Below are 21,568 nucleotides of genomic sequence, written 5' to 3'. Positions count from 1 at the left end.
ATTAAAGTTCAGCCATGCGTAGCAAATGGGATCCTACTTGAAAAAAATTAGAGTGGTTTTTGTATTTAGTGTAACTGAAAAGGTCTATCCATTGTTCTGTGGGATTCTCTGTGTTGGGGTTTAACAAAGCCTTTTTTTCTTTAGGGCTTTTGTGTTAATCTATTACTTACCCGCTGTTAACCATCAGATCGCTAGCATTTAAAATGCCTCTTTTAGGAGGAGAGAATATTCTCCTTTTTCAGGTTAATGTATATGTTCATAAAAATCCTAAAAATTTATTTTACTTAATTTAAACCATGTGAATATGTCTGGAAGTTGTTAGGGATGATGGTGTTTATAAAATATTACAAGGCGAACTCAATGGTCATCACGTCTTTAGCTTTCTCAGATACTGTCCTCTTGATACAATTAATTTACTTCCTCATCTGTTTTCCCATAGCAGTTTGTCCGTAGAATGTGGATATAGCATTTTACTCAATTACTCTGTATTGTAGTAATTTGTTTACGTGTCATCATCTCAGACTATGAGCTTCTGGAGGGCAGGTCTTGTCTTACCCAGCAGTTTATACTCTGCCTTTTATGTAACATCTGGCCTATTGAAGGTCCTCCTCTACTCTTTGTAGAATTGGCATTAGGAAGCAGCTCAGAACATTTAAGATTATGTGACAAAGCATTTTTTAATAGTCATTTAAAAGTCTATTATTTGGTTGCTACTAAGATAGATAGCGTTGCAGTAGTATTACACATCAGATACACAGTATCTCTCCAACGTGGTGGTCTATGCTTGTTGCAACTGAGTTCTTTTATCATTCTGGAAAGACCATTTTCTATAAAATGATCGTGTCAAGTATTTTATTTAAAGTCTCTCATGTTCATTTTTAATAGGAATTACACACTTTTCTAATTTTTATCAGTTATCTGCTTATCTATATACTGATCTCTCTTATTGCTCATTTTCCCAAACAGATCCTTTTAGCAGAATGACCAGTCTTAACTCTGAACAAATCACATTTATTATCGTCTCCTTAAGTCTTTTATCATGTTTGCTTATTTAATCATCTACTCATTCAGCATATACACACTGGAGACTGCAGTGTTTCAGACATTGTGCTTAGTACAGGGGATACAGTAACAGTGAATAGCTGTGATAACCACATTCAGCCCTAGGAAAGAGCCAAACATTTGAATGAGAGAAGTGATGTGTTATGGGGTCCAGGAGAAGATACTTAACCCATACTTGGATTATACTCTTCTCTTATATTGTCTTGTTCTCTAAGTTTCTGTTGTAATTGTAGTCTGTAACAATAATCTAGGGTGGACAGAATTGTTATGGACTTGATACTTTTTATATATGAAAGTATTATTTCCACAGGAAGTCATTAACCACTTTCAGGATACAAATGGTCTTATTTCATTGTATCAGAAGCACTGCTAAGGACACGATAAAGATTTTAATAATATTTGTTGAATTAATAAAGAGAAACTTCAACACAAACTGTTTGGGCCCTTAGAATCATAAGGATGGTAGTAATAGCACCTATGCAGACGGGGTGCTGTTGGCTTAATGTGACAGGTAAGACCTGGGAGAAGAGCCAGGCAATGTATGTAATAGGTACCCCTCATTATTTATTCTAATCTCAACCTTATGAGTAGGTATCTTCTTTTCTACAGAGGAAGAAATTGAAGCTTTGAGAAACTTAAGATTCTTGCTCAAGATTAACAAGTGTGCTTTCTGTCAAGTTAACATTACATAGGGATCCATGTTTTTTCCAGGAAGGTGATTAAATATTTGTTTTGGTCATAGTGCTCTCTGGAATTAGTAGAACATTGTATGACAACCCAGGCTCAGAGCATCTCTGAAACTCAGGCCAGATGAGGATTAGGTCTGTAATGCTGGCCTGGGCAACATCATGTGACCTGAACTAAACAGTGCCACTGACTGCATTTGTGAGCAACACAAATTACCGTTAAATCAGCCAGATTTTGCAAATCTAATTTTTGTTCTTGTTTTTAATCCTCACCTTTTCCATTAATTTTTTTTTTAGATGGAGTGGAAGGGAATGAGAGAGAGAGAGAGAGAGAGAGAACCATCAACGTGAGAGAGGCACATTGATTGATTGCCTCCTGCAAGACCCCGACAGAAGGGGGGATTGAACCTGCAACCCAGGTACATGCCCTTGACCAGGAATTGAACCCTTGACCCTTTGGTCCAAGGGCCATCACTGCTGAGCAAAACTGGCCAGGGCTGGAATAAGACTTTAAAAAAAAAATTGCAGAGGTGGCTCAAAATACAGCCATCTGCATTTTGAAATAGTGATATGTGGTTCAGACCTAGAAGTTTGAGAACACATTGCACTTAAATACATGCTTTTGTAGAATATTATCTTAATTTTTGGCACTTAGCATTTTGCTACTAACCACATGCTTAAGCTATATATTTCCAGCAATAGGAAAAATAGCTATGGCAAATTAAGATGTGACGTTAGCTTTGGGACTTTGGATTTTCCGATCGTGAGCTAGTGTGTGGTTCTGTTGCTGTCGGGTGTTTCAGAGGCACCCTGGGAAGTGCACTATTGTAGGAAGACATGGGTAGGTGGACACCGTATTCTTTACTTCAAAAAGAGACCATTTTCCTTTTGTTTATGTAGGTTAGATCTACATTTGTGTATTTTTTACATAGGTTAGATCTATTATTATTTACTGTAAGTAAGAGTGAGCAATAATCGCCAGGTTTCTTTCTTTTTCTTTTTTCTTTTTGGTACATGCCCCTAGCAGGAACTGAACCTGGGACTCTCTGGTCCGCAGGCCGATGCTCCAAACCGGCCAGGGCGCCAGCTTTCTTGTTGTATAGCTTACAATACATAGGAGCATCATTTTTATGCCTTGGCCAAATTGTCATACATACTTCTTTCTAGGTTTGGATTCACTTCAACATTTTATCCATTGCATTCTCAATGTCATGAAATATATCCAAGAGTTCTTTCTGTCTTTCTTTTTTTTCCGTTAATCCTCACCCAGTGATATTTTCTATTGATTTTTTGGTAGAGGGGGAAGGGAGGGGGCTGGAGAGAGAGACAGAGACATTGATTGGTTGTCTCCTGCACGACTCCAACCAGGGCCTGGAATCAAACATACAACCCTTTGGTCCAAGGGCTGACACTCTTTTTTTTTTTTTATCCTCAACCGAGGACATTTTTCCTTTTTTTGTTCAGATAGAGCGGGAGGGAGAGAGAGGAAGAGAGAAACATCGATGTGAAGGGACACATCGAGTGGCTGCCACCCGCACAACCAACTGCAACTGAGGTACGCGCCCCTAGCGGGAACCAAACCCGGGTCTCTCTGTACCACAGGCTGACGCTCCAACCGCTGAGCCAAACCGGCCAGGGCAGGGCTGACACTCTTAACTGCTGAGCCAAACTGGCCACGGCTCCAAGAGTTCTTTTAATATGAATTTTCTTGCTTGTATTACTTCCTCTGGGACATGTTTATCTTTTTCATCATAACCATTTTCCTCATTTGTGTACGCCTCCACAGAGCTCTCTGAACCAAGTATTTGGTCTTCCTAGTGTGGCTGTCACCATTCAGCCGGCCATTTCTTCTGCAACTCCATCTCCGTTCCATTAGAACTTGACTTCTGTGTTCGCGCCTTTGTTTCTTTGCTGCAATTTTATCTTTGCTGGCAGATTCCCTTGTTTGGCGATCCATTTTTGTAAAATGTCTCATGGATTTGTCACAGGAGACAAGGTAACACAGCTGTACACTCTGCAGCCTGCGTGACCTGAAGAAGCGGTACCTGTGACTGCAGGAGTGATGCGATCGGCCGCTGGTATCGCTGCGAGAGACCAGAAAACATTGTGAAACTGTAACCTATCCTGTACTTTCAGTATCTCCATTTCCTATTATAGTTTAAAGAGGCAAGTAGGTATTTTAGAAAATGTATGTTGACGGGTATGGCTTGTGCAATACTAATAATGTTCCCAAAGCCTAGTGATCACCTTAATCTAGTCCATGCCTCGGGTTTTCCAGTTACTGTTTTGGTTTATTTTTTAAGGGATCATTTTTAATTGTAGAATTTAGTGGGGAAATAGCATTTGTTTTACAGGAAGTCACATTTACAGAAAGGAATATTGTAACCATTATTGCTTGAATAGAGTTTTTTCCTGAAAACCAGTCCCTCGAACCCCCAGGACCCTGGGCAAGCTCCAGCCCTTGCAGTGTTCTAGGCTTCCCGGTGCCGCGGCCCTTTCACACGGCTCCTCCTGCTGTGGGGACCCCAACCATAGAGTTGTGTTCGCTGCCACTTCATAACTGTAATTTTGCTACTGTTATGTCTCAGGCGACCCCTGTGAAAGGGTCGTTCGACCCCCAGGTTGAGAACCGCTGCTAAAGCCTCCATTTTCTCATCAAGGAAAAGAGGCAAATAATTTTATTTCATTAGATGGTTAGTCTTCAGTGAAATAAGTCATTCAAAGTGTCTCAAACACAGTAAGCACTTATGAAATGGCAGCAGAGGGATATCTTAAAAGACCATATCTGTGCCCCGGCCGGTTTGGCTCAGCGGTTGGAGCGTCGGCCCGCGGACCAGAGAGACCCGGGTTCGGTTCCCGCTAAGGGCACCGACCTTGGTTACAGTTTGTCCCCGGCCCCGGTTGGGGTCGTGCAGGTGGCAGCCAGTCGATGTGTCTTTCTCACACCGATGTTTCTCTCACTCTCTTCCTCCCTCTCTCCCTCCCACTCTTTCTGAAGATAAATGCAAAAATGTCCTCAGGTGAGGATAAAAAAATAAAAAGACCATATGTAGCTTTACCATTTATATTTATATATTGAGTGTCTGATCCAGGAAATTCAAACATGATAGTGATCCTCTTACAAATGAGCAAGGCCTTAATAGGAAAATGATAAAGGAGTAGTTTCACATTTGTGGAAAATACTGTCACTAATAATTCAATAAAAAATGTGAAAGAAGGTGCTGCAGTGTGTGTGTACACATATATGTACATGCACTCTTTTTAACGGTGCGGCCGTGTCCCGGAGGCTGTGAGAGCGGCCGTGTCGGTTCTGCTGGAACATTCTCTGGCAAGCAGTTGGACATTAGGCATCAAGACCTCTACGTGTCCTTAAATATTTCGTTATTTCAACAAGGATTTGTGTTGCTCACAGCCAGAATAACTGCAGGGTGCTCATATTGTTCTCTGTGCAAGGGTGCCGCTTGTGTGGGTGTGTCAGGCACAATGTGGACATGCTGTTTCTGGGACCATGGGTGGGTGAAGGGTTCAGGGCCTATTGGCCATGTCTTGGAGCAGCAGCTGCCTAGTATATGAACCACACAGCACGTTGAGTGTGGCTGGACCCAGGAGAGCTCATAGGAGTACACTCCTTGGCCTCCTGTGCGAACACAGCGCTCTCTGGTCCAGGCCTGGGCAGTGTCCAAACGAAGAAATAGGAGAAAAATAATGGCCACGTGCAGCAAACTGGCATTTCCATTAATTGTCACATAATCTTTGGGATGAATTTTATTTTACAAGAAAACTGATGCTTAGATAACAATTTAAATAAATGGAAATCTCCATTTTACAGATAATAAAGCAGATGCTCAAACAACTGAATGCATCATTGGAAACCCAACCCAGGCCTCTCTCATTCCTGAACTAGTGGACATTTTTTCATGTTTTCTTTTCTCTTACAGATTATCATGAAAATCTCTTCCTCTTTTGATGTGATTTTTATTTACATTTATATGAATTATTAAACATTTTGGATTTTATTTAAAATTTTAATGATCGGTGCTGTCTTTCCATTTTAAATTTCATATAGTGTTTCAAACTATTCCTCTACAGATAAGTAAGGTACTATTTTCTATATTTTACAGTTTAGTTTTGAGAAATTAAATTCTAATCCATCTAGTATGTATAGGCTGAGAAGGTTCATCTCAGTTTTCCATGGGATTATCTCAGTACCATTTATTTATATTAAATAACGTTTTCTTTCTTCATTGCCCTGTGATGATTACTTTATACATTCCTCATGTGGCATATGCTCTTTGAACCTTTCCCTCCTTTTCTTGTCTAAGTCCTGTTTATCTTCAGAATCTATCTCAGCTACCAGGGCTTCATAAAATTTCCTAATTCTGATTTCCATGCACTACCCCTACCTGAAACCTCTCCTCTTAATTGCCACAGCACTGTGTATAGGTATTTCTCAGGATACTTCCTTTTTACCTTGAACATTTTAATTGCTACAGTAAGGCTAGATAGCGAGGTCGTTTTTATCGTTGCATCTGCTATGGTACCTGTTTTGGTATTATATACATACTTGACTTTCTGATAAATACTTGTTTTTCTTTAACATTTATACACAGTTGGACCTATTCTGATTTTTCTGTTCTCTTCCTCTGACTTTATATTTACCAATTCTACACAATTTCAATTATTAATGAGTAGGACTGACCTTTGTCATTTGTTCTTCATTTTTCAAACAACACACAGACTTGTGTGTTTTTTCAGATGGATATAGAATAACCTTTTCAAGGTCTTAAATTAAAACTCAGATATTGTACTTGTGGAATTATATAATAATGCCCTTTTGTAATGTTGTCTGATCTGGAGACATGGTCAACAGGCTCTTTAATTCAAGTGCATTTTTGTGTTTCTGCGATGACTCTTCAGATTGCTTTGTATGTGTTGAGGGGAACTTAAACAAATTGAATTCAGTTAGATTTTATCATATATCCAAATAAAGAAGGGACACAGTGTGGGTTGCATAACCAGTTAGGTCTGTACATCGTCATTTGAAATACTGCAGAGCTGTACATGTGGTGACAGAATGCTCTGAAGTCATAACTCAGGTTTTATGTTTTGCTGGAGGCAAAGAAATTTTAACACTTACTTGAAGAGCCTCTAGGTGTGTGGCTGTGAGGTGTCTGGGTTATCTAATCTACATTCTATCCAATAGTCTCTATTTATGACCTGACATTTGATTTCTAAGGGTGAAAACAATTACATTTTTATTATTCCTTGATTTATTAATAATTAGACAGGATAAATAGAATTTTTACTCTATGGTTTTATGCAAGAGGCATTGGTTTTTCCCCTGTGGTTTATGGAAGTATGAAGGTGGCCAGCCAAGCCACTTGTTTTGTTTATTTCTGGGTGGCTGCAGTTAGCCTTAGGGAAGGAAGTTTTTCTTTGGCAGAAAAGCAGAATGTGTTTATTCATTCCATTTGTAGTAACATTGATCCAAGAGGAGCTTTTGAGGAAAACCAGAGTAGTTAGGACTTGAGCATAAATAGGTTCGATTCCTCTCCTAACTGGTAGAGAAAAGTAAACGATTAGGATTAACAATATATAAATTGTAGGCAATGCAAAGTTCTAGAGCAGAAGTTGCAAACTGATTGTTAATTAACCAAATATAGCCCTCCATCGGTTTCTTTAGGCTTCCTGAGTGGTTATAAAACTTATTTGATTAGTTGGTTACATCTGAAAATTGTTTTGCATGTATGCCTAGCAGCATGGCGTGGTAATAGCAGTGGCGTCTTTTAGACTAAGCACACAGGTTTGTTTGCCCTCGTTGGCATTTCCAACCAGATTCCCACCGACCCCATATGCATTTAACTATGCAACTCATTCTAGAGGCTCTTGAATACAGAGGTAAAAGATCTAATACTGTTAATGCAGCTGACCTTCAGCTTTGAGTTAATAGGAGATAGAATAGTAGGTGTTAAGATTTTAGGTACTGAGAGTTTGTGTGGAATATGGGATGTGTGAGAAACAGTAGTTGTAGAAGAATGCAAGGTTTTGACCTGGGCAGCTGAAAGGGTAGAGGTCCATCAGATGAGATGGGGGAAGATTGCAGGCAGATGAGTTGGCGGGGGGGAGGGGGGGGGATGAGGAGTTTGGTTTTGGACATGATAAGTTTGGGGTATCTATTAAAAATCTCAGTGGAGATATTAAGCAGGCAGTGGTATGAGAGTGTGGCGTTGGAGAGGAATGTCCAGACGGAATAAATGAATGTGAGATATGTAAAGCCAGCCGTGAGAAGTGAGACCACAGGGAGAGTGGGGGACCCGGACTGAGCCTGGGGACATGTCAATTTCAGAGGTTTGAGAGAATTTCAGCAGATGTGAGGAAGGAACATCCAGTGAGATAGGATGAGAAGGAAGTGAGTGTGGTGTCCTGAAGGACAGTGTCCTGACCTGGTTTCACCCCAAAAGCAGAGCCTGAGACAGGGACTTTTTAGGCTGTTAATTTATTTGGGGGCAGAAATTGGAGAACGGGGGCACATGAAGAAGGAAGGAAGGAAGGAAAGGCTGTCCAGGGGTGCATTATTGACGGACTGGTCATTTCTGTGAGCAGGTGGGGCTTGATCCTGGGGAAGCTCTTAGAAAAGACGTGAAGAATATGCCTCTGGGTGGGACGGGGGAGAGGGGTCTGTTATCTACCAGATCCATCCCCCAGTGGTCAGGGATTGCTCACGGGGTGTTGGTGTTAACAAGTCCAGGTTGTCCAGGTTCACTTGTGTCTCACAGTGGTGGAGGGTCCCTGTGGGCATCTCTGACAGCAAGGCCGTCCTCAGGAAGCAGCCAGTGGTACAGATAGGGGAGGAGCCACAGTGGGACTGGAAATGTGCGGCGGGCACAGGGGTGTCTCGTGTGGCCCGCTCCCCTGTACCCTCCATGAAGCCCTTGTCATTGAGTCCAGTCTCCTGCCAAGCATCCAGGGTGTGGCTGGCACAATCTGCGTGAGAGGACAACAGGAAGGAGGGGCGGGGGAATGGTTTTCCTTATTTCAGTCTTGTACCTCTGATTCTAGATTCCCTCACCTTCAGCCGGCACGTCAGCAGCTTGAGGCCTAATCCTGGTAGGGTGGGCCAGGCCTTCCCCAAGGGGCGCAGTGCCCGTCGGCTCCAGTTGCTGCTGCTGCCCCTTCATAGTTACTGCTGCGCACGGCAGCCCCGGCTGGACACCCGGGTCCTTAACATACTCCCTCCTGTCACCATCACTGAGCAGCAGCCGAAAGTCCTCACGGTGCTTAGGGTCCGTATACAGGGGGACCCCTCCCCCGCCACATAATAACTCCTTCCTTAGCGTGTGGCCCAAAGTAAGGAGCCTAGAATGACCAGGTGACAGTTGCTGCTTCAGAATTCTTTCTGTGTCTCCTGGCAAGACGCCCTCCTCTCCTGCCCCAGAATCAGAATTTCTAACCCAGTGGAGCCCAAGGCTGCCAGTCTTACCTCCGGCTGGTGGTCCCTGGAGCCAGGTTGTGTTTTGTTTTTGTTTTTCAGTCTGTCAGAGACACAGCCCCACAGTCAGTCTTCGGGCAACAGTGTCAGTGCCCTGTTAGGTCACTGCCACCTCGGAAGGCGGTGCCTGTCCCTTCTAGATGTTCCCAAGTGGCTCATACATAGAAGCTGTGTGTGCGTTAACTCCAGGACTTCGGGGTTACAGACGGAGCCTCGGGGAAGGACAGATGTTTTCACCGGAAGGTGACACGTCACGCTGGTCCAATGTTCCTTCTCACTCTCTGTGGACCAGGCTGGTGTGTCACAGGGCCTCTCGTTGCTCTGAGTGGCAAAATTAGAATACACTCATTCTGAAGCTTGAATTTACCTAACACTGTTTTGGACTTTGAAATAGTAAAAGCCGTCCTAGAGAGGACTTTGCGTTCACTTCAGTCCGCCACAGGTGCCTCTGGCAAATAATAAGTCGCTGTCGTGGGATGTAAGGGTCTCAGCACCTGTGATAACCCTGATACTTTAATAGTGCTTGAAACGGAATGAACTTTAACTGTGACAGAATTCAGAAATATGCCCTATTGATATTTTAGGCTCCTGTTACAAGAATAAAAAAGAATTATTCATTTTCTTCCCTTCTGTTTCATACGATATAATGAGAACTGTGTACTTAGTACTCTTATTGTTAGTCTTCAAGCACATTGAGGGGGACGACTAGGGTGCTTTATCACCTGTGCGTGTTTCCAGGTGTAACATAATGCCTTACTCCTAGCAGGTTCTTTGTAAATAGTTGTTGAGTTAATCCAAGGACACACACACACACACAGCATATACATGTAACATGCGATCGCATTCATGAGCTTTATCATTTTAATAAAATTAAAGTTGTTTTAAAGTATAATGATGTTTTAGACTTTCTTCCTTTTTTCTTTCTTCAAACAGATAGAGGGACAAGAACGGAGCCACCAGCACTGGCCGAAGGTAAATCGCCTTTGGGGGAAATGATTGTTCAGATGCAAATGAAATGTCGTGATTCAGATTAAAAACTACATTGCTAGAGATAATTTAAGGAAAATGTTCTGTACATAACGTTGAACTGCTAAAAATATCTTGTAGGAAATAATGCTCTCTGTTGTTTAGTTTCTGGCTTAGACTAGGAAGTAGAGGGGAAATGTAAATTTAATTAGAACTTTTTTACAGCTTTCTTTCAATAGGAGAGGTATGTGTTTTCTTTTGTAAATTCCCTGTAAGTCCTGTCAGATGTCTCTAGCACAGTTGATAGTAGTTTTAAAAATATTTATTCATTTATTTATTTGGAAAGTAGAAGGGAGGACACTTTCACATTCGTTCTTAATGAGAATTCTACCAATTATTGGTTTGGGTACTTTTTAAAAAGTATACAGCACAGCAACAACAAAATAGTTACTGTTAGTGTGCTGAGTATTTCAGTATGCGTATATAGTCCTGCAGTTGTTTAAATTATAACAAGGTAATGGGTATTTGAAAATGTTAGTTTTCTATAGGCCCTTTGTGGTCTTCACGTGAAAGTGACCAGTTTAAATCTCTTCCAGTGCTCTTCCCAGTCACATAGAGATACTTACACTTCAGAATGTGCCTGGGTTTTTCAGACCTGATGCAACAGTTATCAGGATGGTCCTTTGGGACTGTGACCCCTCGCCTGCTCTGGGTGCCACAGTGCAGGACTTCTCAACCCCTGTGGTGCCGGGCCTCTGGTAGTCTGGTGAACCCTGGGAACGCCTTCTCAGAATAGTGATTCTGATAGTTATTTTGTGAACTAAAATACATAGGATTATAAAAGGAACCAGATTATAGAAATAGTTAACAAATACTAAAAACACAAATCTTTAATAGATTAATATATATGCTTCCTACATTAGAGAATAAGCCTTGGCGACAGTTCTGCTAAATACTATAATTTTAAATAGTGACGAGTTTGCAGTAATTATAATGCGATAGGAAAATACCTGTGATTTCTATTGATGACACGTTCACAGGGATTTCTAATACTGCCGTGTTTGTTGCCTGTAACCTCGATTGAAGGAATTGCCAGATTTCACCTAGAGGTCAGTGAGAAGTTTCCCATCCGAATTCACAGGCACTGAATTCTCTCTCTGGACCCCAGATTAAGAACTCCTGTTGGTGAAAGTCTGCTTGACTTTTCCTTCTCCATTGTATTTGATAAGTGCATTTTTTAATGTTCCGTATAACTAATCTTAAAGAAGTAGCACCACCCATCTGTACCTTAAGAAATATCCGGATGGCGTAGGCTAGAAGTTCTTGAAATAGCTTTGAAGAAACTTCTGTTTGCTGGTTAATAATCACAGAACAGCATTCTGTGGGGAAGGGTGAGAAAGTGTCAAGCCTGGGCGTTGGCCTGCCCCCAAAGAACTCACATTCTAGTTTAAGGAACATGAACTACACATGTAAAAATAAAATAGTTCAAGATACCAAAAGTTAACAAGAGAAATGTCCTCATTCTCTGCCATAGGAAGGATACAGATGGTAAGTGTTCTGATGCTTGTGTTGTGGGAAAGTGGGCAAAGATGGCACCAGAATGTTAGGCCGGTGGAATCAGATCTGACCTTGGTTTAGCAACCTCTGTGCTGGAGTTATGGCCAAGAAAGAATTCAGAGCCAAGACTCAAACTATACGAGAAAGTTTACTTAGTCACAGAGGTGGAAGTGAGCGGTAGAGAAATGGGCTCAGGAAACAAGTCACAGCGGCAAGAGAAGGCCCTGGGAGCTTAGGAGGGAGAAAGGTAGAGGTGACATGCACCTCGGAGGAAGACGGGGAGGAGGGAGTGTGCTGGGCCCTCTTTACCTAAGGGCTTTTAAGGGTGAGGATTTTAGGGGAGGTCCCAGGGGAGGCTCTCAATAAAATATTCATCAGCTTTCCAGGTGTGATTTTGCAGGGTCATGGTCTCTACTGATTGATGGGCACCAGGGCAGAGGGTCGTTAGTCGGGGCAGCTGGTCCTAATGTCATCCATGGCATTGCTTGTCTGGTTTTGCTGCTTTTCTGGTTCTGGAGCTGAAACACAACTGAAGCTTAGATGTATTTGGTGTGGGTCAGAACCTCATTGTTCTGGGGGCTTAAGACTTAAGGGCTATTCTGTGGTCCCCTTGTTTCCCCCTCTAAGGGGGGTCTACCCCATGACCAGCAACATTTCAGGGGAGGTCCCGAACCTCCTGGCCAGCTGTGATATGAAAGGTCAGGGGTGTCTAAACTGCACGACCAGCAACAAACCTCCTAGGGGAGGACCGGTCACCCGTGGGCACATCCTAGGGGAGGACCGGTCACTTGTGGGCACATCCTAGGGGAGGACCGGTTCTATGTGGGCAAGGTCCTTCTTTCCCAGTTCTGTCTGTGGCTAGACACCTGGGGCTTTCCACCCTGGTGACCTTCTGGCCTGTCTTCCTTGATCTGCTTGTGTCTGTCTGACTGCCCACCATAGAAATACAGAAAAGGTCAAGAATTATAAAGAATCATCAGGTTCTTTCCAGTCACATGAGCAGTGTGAACCCTGCAGTGACTATGTGCCAGCCTAGGGTAGGAAGAGCTGAGAGCGGTGTCACTGAATTTGAATGTGTGTTCACCACCTGGTAGCTGACTAATAAAGGGAATAGCAGATCCGGGAAATTTGGTTGTAGCAAAACAGCACTAACATTTGTTTTGAAGGGAACATGGTGGCCGTCTGACTTCTGGGGTGTTCTGATTCTATCAGTATGATCCAACCCTGATGCCGTGTTTTAAAGATGTTCCCAAAAGCTGCACTGCCAAGGTCACTGGATTAAGCTCTACTTAAGAAAACTAATTTGCTGCCCAGCTGGTGTGGCTCAGTGGTTGAGCGTTGACCCGTGCACCAAGAGGTTGCCAGTTTGATTCCTGGCCAGGGCACATGGCCAGGGCACATGCCCAGGTTGTGGGCCAAATCCCCAGTAGGGGGCATACAGGAGGCGGCCAGTCGATGTTCTCTCTCATCGATGTTTCTCTCTCTCCCTTTCTCGCTAAAGATCAATAAAGAAAAAGAAATTTTATATTTAAAATAAAACAAAACAAATTTGCTGCTTTTGCCCAAGTCACCACGTTTCTCTGGTCCTCAGTTCCTTTCTCTTAGTAAGCTAGAGAATGAGTTACATGACTCCAGGTCACTCACGAACCTGTGTTCTGGGCTCAGGTTTGCTGTCCGCCTTCTTCCTTTCCTCCCAGCAACTTTAGACACGGGGCGAAAATACCCACAGTAGTTAAGTGCATTGGACTTTGGTTTACGTAAATGCTGTCCTTGTATATGCTGTGTGGAACTTTAAAAGCCATAATTATTAGGTAACATACTTAGTTCAGAAAACTTTGTGATAGATGCATTTTGCATTTGTCTAACATAATGGTTAGAAAATCCATTTAAAATTAATATGCTCCACTATAAGAAAACAATGGAGTATCTTCTATTTTTTTGTTAATCAGTTTTTTGGGGGGTGGTAAGTCGGGTTTTGCAATGTTACTTAGTGAAAGATATCAGGCTTATCATTTGAAAATAGTCATGGGGATGCTTTTTAAAAATTTACTCAGGAAATCTGTCTCCACTGTCCACCTGAAGTAAATAAGTATTTTTAAAAATGATATAATGAAAACATTCAATTATAATTACCACCTCCTCTGCAAGATCAAAATGTAATGACCTCTGTTAGAATGTTTTTAGCATTATATGAGATACTGATTTATAATTGTAGAATTATTCAAGAACATATCTTAAAAATTATATGATTACCAAGAAGAACACATTTATATTTTGCCTTTGATTATGATGAGCCTGGAGGAGTGGCATTTAAGGGAATGATTTTAATGGCAGTTCAGGAACGAGGACACGTTGGACAGTGACCTGTGGTTTCACTGCGTACATTTTTAGTGTGCCAGGCTCAAACACAGACCTGCCAGACGGCGGGAGTCTCTAAGGACACTCCTCCATGTTCTATCTGTCATCTTTTCCTAGTCATCATATTTTTTTCCTTAAAATTTTTTTCTCTTAGAATTTTATTCCTATTTTAGAAATTTCAATACTAGTATTAAATTAATTTCTTTTAGGAACAATTGAAACATTTAAACATTCTTTGGGATGAATTATGTGTACTTTCATTTATGATTAGGAAGCAAGATGGCAGAATGGTAAAAAGAACTGTTGGGACCCAGATTTGTCTGAGTGAGTTCCAGCTTCACTGTGAAGCTAGTTGCTTAATCCTTCTGACCTTCAGGTTGGTCAGAACTAAAGTGAGGATTGCTAACCAATCTCATAAAATGGTTGAGGACTTTATAAGGTTATACTGTGTACATGCTACTTAGCATAGTATATGGCACACAGGAAGATCTCATTCATTGACTTTTGCTTTTGTTTAGTGCTACAGCATCCAAGGCCCTCTGCCAGGTGCTTTGGATACAAAGATGAAGCTGTAGTCATACTCAAGGAAAACTGGTTCTATTGTCCTTAGTTCCTTTAGTCTCAGTTTAAGAAGGTCCTTATGGTGAGTATTTCCTAAATAACTACTTCTAAACTTTTATTCTATTTCAAAAGCTAAGTCCTCCTACTTACTAGACAGGAGATAATCTTATTTGTAATTTTTGGCATATGTGAGTATATGTATATATATTCTGATAGATAACTTTCCTTTGACCTCAGTTTAATATATAGTAAGATATTTCACATATTTAATGGGTTGCCAAGGGCACAGGAATTTTTTTGTTTGGTTCCAGAACTGATACCAATGAGGAGGAATTGACAAGTAGGTGAATTACAGCTTAATACATGTTTTGTGTGATTGTTGAGGGAAAGATTCAAATTGGATTAATTGTGCATCATTTGATCATTGGCTGACGTTTCTAAAAATCGATTGAAGTCTAAAATTTAAGTCATTTGAAAATAGTGTCCTTAATGCTGATTGTTTTTAATGTAATGATCATATTTTTTTTCAAGAGAAACCTTCATAATAAATTCTTGTGAAATGGGTAATTTTGAGTTTTGCTTGTTTTCTCATATTTCTGTCATACAGCATTCTATGCACTCCTAAATTACTTGCCTTGGGACTTTGTACTAGCCCTTCTCATACCCTGTGTCTGGACCTGTTGAGAGACATGGCAGGAAGCTTTTTTTTTTTTCTTTCTTGTTCTAAGTTTGCAACTAAGGCAGTAGTTTGCATTGGTGGTTTAGTTTTTAATGGCTAGAGGCATGGAAGAGTAGTCGTACTAGTACTCTCTGAATCAAAGTCAAAGATGCGACAGTCTGATAAAATACTATTTTATTATGGTTCACTTCCGTTTAAGGGGCAGTATTGGTCTCCTAATTTATTGCACATGGTCAGGCATTCTAGTGAGTCTTTTATTTAAAATAGCTTAAGTAAGATTTTTCATTTAAAACTACTAAATCTAAGTATATCCACTAGATGTCAGCATTAGGAAAGATGCAGTGTAACTTGATAGAATCACAGCCAGAAGCTCGAAGAGACTCAGTCTCAAAAGTCAACTGACCTGTGTCAAGTCACATATTTTATGATAGAGTCAAGAATAGAAATCAAATCTCTCAATTTCCATTCCATTGTTCATTTGTGTCATATTTCTTTAAGGCAAGTGGTTTAGCTTCTTACAATTATTGGACTAATACAGTATGTTGATCTTGACCTGCTAGGAATCCATGGGGAGATTTTAGTACTACTAAGATAGTGTTGTAGCTGGGCACCCAGTGATGCCTCATTCCTGCTTCTCTTCCTGTACATTTTGCCAAGGAAGGAGAATCAGAGTTACTTTATTAGCTACACTAGTACCTGATGACGATTGATTAGGTCGTGTTGGTAAGGTTCAAGGTAAGTTTTCTCTAGAACTTCTCTGTATCAGCCACCTTGCAGCCAGGAGAGCAGAAACCTTGCTAGGTGTTTTAAAGTAGGGAATTCAGCCTGTGGATTGACTGACAAAGTGTTGGAAGCCTGAGCAGAAAGAGGATGCTGAGGTCTGAGCACGTGGACTCACAACACTTCTGACACCAAGTCTGAGCTGTTTTCCAGCACTTCCTAGAAATGTGTGGGTCCCCCCACCCCCAACTCCAGCCAGTTCTCAGGCTCTCCAGACACCAGCCAACTGGACTACAATCCACCTTGATTCTGACACTGACTTTGTGGAGTTAGTGCTGACCGCATAGGTTCAGGGCTCAGGCCCATAACACTGCCCTCCACTCCAGATGTCAGTTGCAAGTCCCAGGCCTTCTGTACTTTGACCAGCCAGCTGTGAATTGGGGGTTTCTGTGATGCCTTCTTAGGTTCAGCAATCTGCTTTAATGGCTCTCAGAGCCCACTTCACTTCCTGGTGCTGGTGTATTGTAAGGGCTTTTTGTAAAAGATGCAGATGAACAGCCAGATGAAGAGGTGCATCAGGTGAGGTCCTGAAGTGTCCTGACTACAGGGCTCTGTCCCCGTGGACTTGGGGTGTGCCACCTTCTGAGCTTGTGGATGTGTGTGCCAACCTGGAAGTTCCTCAAACCCTGTCTTTAAAAAAAAATTTTTTTTTTATGGAGGTTTCATTGTGTAAGCAGAGCTGATTATAAATCATTGGCCATTTGTGATCAACTCAGTCCTCAGTTCCTCGCCACCTCCCAGTGGTCAAGAGGTGGGCTGGAAGCTCCAGCCCTCTCATCATGCGTCGGTCGTTCTGGTCAGGAGCCTCTATCCTGAGCTGTTCAGGGACCTACCTCGTTACCGCAGAGAGACTCCTGTCACCCAGGAAATCCAGGGCATTAGGAACTCTGTGTTAGGAGCTGCGGATGAAGACCAAATACATATTTCTTCTGTTCTGTTTTTTTATCACTTGAGGTGACTTAGATATTAATGGTAACCATAGGAAGCGCATGTCACTTCGAAAGCTGGGGAGTGAAAGGGAAGGGGAGGGTTAGATAGAATTAAGGAGCTTGAAGCCAGAGCCCCAAAAGTCTGGAAGCTGAGACCTCTGAACGGGGCTGGCCTGCTCACGGAAGCCAGAGCCTTGCCTGTCCTGCTGACGGGAAATGCTAACAGGATTTGAAGAACAGAGGAGAGAGGGACCGTCTCTGTTCTCACCTTCCAGTCCACTGTCACTCCCTCCCATTGACGGAACCTAATGAGAGGTCAGCTGACAGGGTAGGAAATGCACTCTCCAGTGCTTAGTCCCAACCTCACAAAGCAGATTCTGGAAGGACAGGCTTGGGGTGAGAGAGGGTAGGAAGCCTGTGTCACCGTCCACCTCTGACTGCCCAGCATTCATTTCTCCGTGTGGATTCAGATACCATAATCACAGCGTTTTCATGCTCCCTTGAAGAGCTCTGCTGCCTGGGCAGCTTGTGCTCAGATCGGCTAGGGTACAGGTGGGAGGACACACCCCCCCGTGGCTGCAGAGCCCCGGAGGGGATGTTAAGTCGACTGACTTTATTAAGTTCAGCGGAACCAGGAGTGGGGAGACAGTTGAAGTCCTGGGAGCTCAGGTTCTACTTAAACATGTTTGCCACACAAAGATCAGAGAAGAGGAAGAGCAAGAGAGGAAGAGGAGTCTTGGTTATGCCATTTAATGAACACAGTTGCTGTCATTGTGCCAGAACAAAAGGTACTTTTTAGTAACTTCTCCTGGTGGGAAGAGAAGGGGAAGGAGGAAGTGCAGTAGGTGTGGGAGGCTAGGCCGGGATGTGCACTTTCTGTGCGGTCAGCAGGGCACAGAGCATCATGTCAGGTGCTCGCCTGGTGGGCTTGCTTGCTCTCCATATTCTGACTCTGGCCTGTTGTGGCGTTCGGCGTCTTACCTGAAGTTAGTCCATTCGGTGCCCTCTGCTGCCACTTCCTGACATGAGTTGTACCGTGTCAGGAGTAGGAAGGAATTATGATTATGTCTCTCCTTTAAATTATTATGTACCCAGCTGATCCTTCAAAGAGGAGGTGCCACTGCATCCCACCTGTGTACAGCCGTTAAGTTAACTCAGTCGGTTTGTATGTGCATTTAGCCTGCGCTGTGTGGCAGACTGACTTTGTGTGCTTTATCAGAGGTGCACTGAATGCTCACTTGCCCAGGAAAGTGGAGGCCAAAGGCATCATAGAATAAAATTCTCAGATACATTATTAAGTCTGAACATTTATCAGCATTTATGATTACAGTGTTACTAGTTTTAATAGTCAGGTTTTGAGAGGTTGACATATTGAACATTTCTTGTTCTTAACACTCTCGTCAGCCGCCGGGCGAGTCCTGGAGCCCTCTGCTGCTCACGTGCTTTCAACAGCGATGTTGTCATTTCCTGGAAGTCGTTCCGCAAAGTCTTTCTGCCGTGCTGGAGGAAAGTGGGGCCTGAATATTTTCAGAAGCAGATGTTCTAAGTGAGATTGTTGATATTTGAGTTTTTTGAAGTTTCTACTATTTTCGCTTGGACCTATGGCTTTATGCAATCACTCGAGATCTAGAAACGTGGAATTGGAGTTCTGTGAGTGGCCTTCAGGATAGCACAACCGTGTGCGTTTCTAGTTACCTTTCAGCTTCGCATTCCCCTCCTTGCGTGGTTTGCTGTGAACTGGAGTGGACTGAGGAGGACCTTGTCCAGCATGTGCCGTGTGGTGTCTGTAGTTGCTCAGTGCGATTATTTCCTCCGTAGGCTCCAGCAGGGGAATTACGTTCTCTGCAAGAACCATTGTTTATTAGTAGTATTTCTTGTGTTGGCATTGTTATTATCTTCTAATACTTTTTTATGTTAAAGCAGATTTTTAAACATGTAATAGCTGTCTGGGTGAGTATATGACAAAGCGATTCCATCATCTCTTGTATATCTGGTAGTTTGTCTACTGGAAGGAGAATTATGAAAGTGATCTCACTGTATTTTTGCTCATGCAAAATATATTTTATTGTATTACATTGTATTATAGAGTGTGAACATGCAAACGAAGGGCAGATTTCCCTAATATTTAACGTTTTAAAAAGTCTTAATAGTTGTACATAAAGTGTATGTCTTTTACCTGGTGAGGAGGAGGGCTCTCTATTGATTCCATTGGGAAGGCAGTATGAGCTCTTCTTTCTAAATTCTAAGGCTTTTTTTTTTTTTAACTCAGAGTTTTCAATTGTCAATATTTATTTTGTTCTTTCCTCTCCCCTCCTGGGAACTCTCCTAATATCTTTATAAAGTTCTGTTTCTGTGTGCATTTTTAATCATGCAGTTACTCAACAAACATTTGATGACTACCTACAGATCCCGGGCACTGTTCTGGGACTTGGGGATGGGGAAGTAAGCAAAACAAAGCCTTGTCTTCTTCAGGCTCACCTAGCAGCAGAAGACAGACGACCAAAGCAACGAGTGTGTGTTAGATTGTGATAACCATCAATTTGGGAAGGTGAAGACACCAGAGAGGAGAGAGGGGAAGAGCCAGATGGGTTGGTCAAGGAAGCCCTGTCTGAGGTGGTCTATGAGCAGCGAGCTGAATGGAATTCACTTGCCATTTGATGATCAGTGGACAGAGCATTCCAGGCCAGGAGTAGATGTTTCTTTTTCTTCTTCTATTGGTAAAAAATGTAGTGAAGTCATTTCTCGAGCAGGAGGATAGACGATAGCTTGTCGGAGGTTTGAGGAGATTGAGGAGGAGCCTTGTGGATGGTCAGCTGGCAGAGTGGGGGAGTAGATGACTGGAGACACACAGCAGGGTCGCCGGGCCACACAGGATGTGCAGTGAAAGGCGTGATTCTCGGGCGGGGGCGGGGGGGGGGGTTTGCCCCAGAGGATACTGACGTTTCTAAACCAGACTGGAGAAAGCTGGCAGCAGACGGAGTGATTCAGACTGTGTTGTGCATGTGAAGGAATGAGTGGGGCTGTGACGGAAGGTAACGGGCAGGGGCACAGGTGCCATTGATAAGGTTGGCAGAGGGAGCCTCTCTGAGGAGGGGCGCTTGAGGAGACGCTGGGAGATGGAGAGACGCCTGCCACGGAGGATCCTTGGGGCTAGCCTTCCGGTAGAGGGGGAGCGTTATAAAGCCCTTGAGCTTAAAAGAGTAAATGAAGTGCCCTGGCCGGGTGGCGCAGTTGGTTGGAATGCTGTCTCCTACTCCAAAAGGTTGTGGGTTCGAGTACTGTTCAGCACATAACACCCTGGTCGGGCATGTACAAGAGACAACTGATCCATGTTTCTCACATTGACGTTTCTCTCTCCCCCAGTCCCTCTAAAAAAAAAAAAAAAAATCAATAGAAACATATCTTTAGGTGAGGATTAAAAAAAAAGAGTTATTAAGTAACAATATCTTGTAGGAGTTCTCTAGAAAGAGAGAAGTAGTAGTATATTAATTGTATAGTTGTGTTTCTTTTGGCTTCTGTTTTAATTACAGAAACTTCAAGTGTTTTGTGGGAAAATGGTATATGTAGTTATTAAGTGCTTTTGTGAGCTCAGAAATACATTCCACAGACTACCGGTCAGGAGGGGCCAGGAAGAGCGTGTTCCTTTCCAGATAAGTTGCCAACTTTGAAACAAACATGTAACGTAAGAGCTCATTGCCACAGGATCCCACCCGAAATACCACACACACTTGAAGTAAACTGTATTTGGTTTCTGTGTGTTAAATTTCTTGTTAGCTTACTTAGTAAATATTTATGATAATTTAGTTTGAATCCAAAGATTATAATAAAAAGTAATCTGAAAGAAAATTCTTTAGCCCCCCCCCCCCAATTTTGATTGTAAGACTTGCAGTTTACTATTCTAAATATATTTATCATTTACTTTGACATAGTGCCTCTAGAATAAATCAGTAGTATTTGGGACCAAGGTGTATGTAATCTGAAAGGTCTTTTATATATTTTGTTGCGCTTTGTATCAGATTTATTTATTCATCTGAAACTTAGAAGTCTTATTAGTCAGAACTCTTCTAGATGGAAATGACCGAAACCCGGCTCGGCTAAACTGGTTAGGAGCAGATTGAAAGAAACCAGGGTGTCTTAAACCAGAGGAAAATCTAGCAGGTAAACGAGGGAAATGGCAGCTGGAACTTGGCAACAAATGTAATCAGAAGGTAATGACCTGAGGGCATTTCTGTGACTCTCCACTGCAAGTTGGCGGCCTTCTTTTGTGACAGACTGGTTCTCTGTGGCAGGAAGCAAGGCGGTCACACCCTCCGAGCGTCACATCCGCAGGCTCTGCGGCGGAGACAGACCCTGGGCCAGCAGCTCTGCCAGGCCGGGCAGTGCAGCACACAGCCGGCCAGGCGCACGGAGCGTGCTTCCCTTCACCCCGTCAGTTCACGAACCCTTGCAGGGCACGAGGAAACATGGAGAAGTCAGGGACTTGACTAGAGTCACAGAGCTG

General features: G+C 42.7%; 1 protein-coding gene across 5 annotated transcripts in view; it reads left to right on the top strand.

The window, feature by feature from the left end:
• The window catches only part of CYRIB (CYFIP related Rac1 interactor B), a 131,515-nt gene that overhangs the window by 75,107 nt on the left and 34,840 nt on the right, over positions 1-21,568 (top strand). For 4 of the 5 annotated variants that reach the window (XM_036263694.1, XM_036263693.1, XM_036263695.1 and 1 more), the window contains one exon: positions 10,171-10,209. The gene's annotated coding sequence lies outside the window, so the exon portion shown is untranslated. Of the gene's footprint in view, positions 1-10,170; positions 10,210-14,636; positions 14,762-21,568 lie in introns of all 5 variants that reach the window. The other variant, XM_036263697.1, reaches the window with a different exon arrangement.

This window comes from Molossus molossus, unplaced genomic scaffold (assembly GCF_014108415.1).
Source record: "Molossus molossus isolate mMolMol1 unplaced genomic scaffold, mMolMol1.p scaffold_m16_p_16, whole genome shotgun sequence".
Classification (NCBI taxonomy): domain Eukaryota; kingdom Metazoa; phylum Chordata; class Mammalia; order Chiroptera; family Molossidae; genus Molossus; species Molossus molossus.
This window is presented reverse-complemented; position numbering and strand designations above follow the sequence as displayed.